Here is a 2,659-nt window from a genome sequence, read left to right as displayed (position 1 = left end):
ATAGATGATCATTAAGGGATGTGTAGCCTTTTCAAGATCCCTGCTGTATTGTCCCTTTGAAAAACCAGGGCGTTTAGTATCATGTCTCCGAGGGGCCCCTTTTGTGTTCCTATGACTCTGGCCAAATCCAGAGCACCAGACTGTTCAGAAATATTGTTATAGGCAGCCGAGTTAGATAGAAATATTACAGGCAGTCACACAGGGACAGGCCCTCAAAGGGGCCAATATGGAAGACAAGATACCTTGCAAATGGAGACACATTTGCTGTGCGCCAGACCTCAAGACTAAAGACTAACAAATGCACCCACATACCTCCCTAGGGATGGACATCAGGGGTTGATATTCTAAATAGGTAGCGATCACCTTGAAGAGTCACTGACCCAACCCCTTACAGGAAAAGGCCCTGTTCTGTATTCACGCCTGCTTGCTACGTGACTCACTTCCCCATTTGATCCAAATTTAATCAATTGTCTCTGAACAATTCTTACTGGCTGACCATAGTTTTGTCCCACCTCATGTCCACCTTGTGATTTCCCATTTTTCCCTTACCCTGGACCCGCCTCACCTTGTGGTTTTGCTCTATAAAAGTCCCTGGAAAAGACTCTGTCTTGGGCAACCCACTCAGCCCTCCCTTCTGTCTCTTTCTCCCCCCGCCCCCCTGCCGCTTCCTCTCTCTGTCTCTCTGTCTCTCCCCCGCCAACAGAAGTTTTCTTTCCCTCAATAAATATATTCTGCTTTTAACCTCCGTCGTTCCTAAAATTCATTCTTTGATGTTAGAGAACACGAACTCCTCCCGGATACCTTTCAGGTTGGGAGTTTCTGTTTTTCTATATCAGTATTATCTATGGGACACTGAAACCTGGACAAACTAGTGATATCTGTAGAATCTGCCTTTCTGTAAAATGCTGTCAGACCTTCCTTTGAAATGTGGATCATACAATGGAACAACGATTCCTCTGTTTATGTAGCTGTCTTAGTCATTTTTCCCTGCTGGGATAAAACACTGGACACCCACAATTTAAAGGAGGAGAGCTCTATCTTTGCTTATAGCTTCTGTCTATGCTGGGCTGGACCAAGGAAGGGATGGTGGAAGGGCCTGGCAGAGGACAGCTGCACATCCTACGGCAGCCAGGAAGCAGACAGCAAAGCGAGGCACCGGGGAGGGAGATGCATGTCCCCAGTTTTCTGTGTTCTGACCAGGCCCTACCTCCTAGCAGCACATTTATCTTCAAACTCATTAGTCAAAGAGTCCACAGATGACTGTAAGAACTCCATGATGCAAACACCTTCTTTTTATTTTTTATTTTTTTGTACCAGGAATCAAACTCAGGACCTTGTGCTTGCCAGGCAGGCGCTTGTGCTGCTGAGCTATGTCCCTGGCAGGATGCAAACACCTTCTAAAAGCTCATCTTTGAGCACTTGAGGCTTTTGGAGACATTCTAGATCTAAACCATAACAGTGGCCTAATCTATAAGCCTTCTGATCCTACAGTTACCGGGGGAAGAACACAGCACTGTGGAGAGGGTAAGTGTCACATGCCCCGACACTGTGGGCAAAAGAGAAAGCTGTGGAGTACTACAGGACAAGCCAGCTGGACACCGAAAGCACTTGTGGGTGGTTTTCCTGTTTGCCCTGGACCTGCAAACTGTTCTTGTTTGCACCACCAACTCCAGACCTCCTGATGGTTTCTTGCCTGGCATGCCATCATCAGACCTCATGGGCAATCTTCTGTCCAGCTTGTTATGCCTGGATCCTATCCTTTACTGTTAATAAGTCTCACTTAATTCTATCTTTTCCTATTAACGAGTCTGAATCAAACGTATGCCTCACACATTGTCTCTGGGTGTTTTGTTTGGTTTCTTGGCAACATATTCCACTGTCCCAGCACAGCTGTGGACAAGACACCTGTGTGTCTCTTATATTCAGTTTTGGTACACTGACTTCAGTGGTGACTTTAAGTTCTTCAGCAGGATCTTTCCCCCTGTATGATTCTCCATCCTTATATTACCAAGCAAGCACAAGCTCCTGAGTTTGATTCCTGGTGCACCCCCCAACAAAAAAATAATATTACCAAGACTCACAGAACACAGATTTCTGGCTGCATATACCTGCATTTTTTTTTCCTTCCGGACAAAGATCCTCAAATTATCTAGATTTCTCAAGCATTGTGAAAAGACAAGATAACCTATAAATTGAGAATCTGATGCTTAATCTGAAGGATGCTCAGGGCAAGAGCTATTATTTACTTCAGACCACTCAGCTATGCAGCTTTTCTGATGTGTGCACAGGCAAGGCGGTCATGCCATAGTTCTCCTTGCTGCATTTCTTCAAGGTATACTGCACACTATTTTTACCCAGCGTAGTCTGTTAGCAGAGTCAAATATCCATGCTGCCTCCTGCTTAGAGTGATCACAAATTAAAGAAAGAGAAGATAGTAGAAGTAACCAGGCTTTATTCAAAACCAGTCCTGAAGAAGACAGAGGGGTTTCTTTTATTATCAAATTTCTTTTTTTTTTTTTTTTAATTTTAAAGATAAAAGGAGGGAAACATTAACAGACATACAACATTTTAAAACATATCACAAGCACAATACAGACAATACAGAGTTACAAACAAAGTGGTAGGGAATTAACAATGGTGGTTGTATTACATATTGATA

The sequence above is a fragment of the Chinchilla lanigera genome, unplaced genomic scaffold, assembly GCF_000276665.1.
Source record: "Chinchilla lanigera isolate Chin_1 unplaced genomic scaffold, ChiLan1.0 scaffold00031, whole genome shotgun sequence".
NCBI lineage: Eukaryota > Metazoa > Chordata > Mammalia > Rodentia > Chinchillidae > Chinchilla > Chinchilla lanigera.
Note: the sequence above shows the minus strand (reverse complement) of the source record.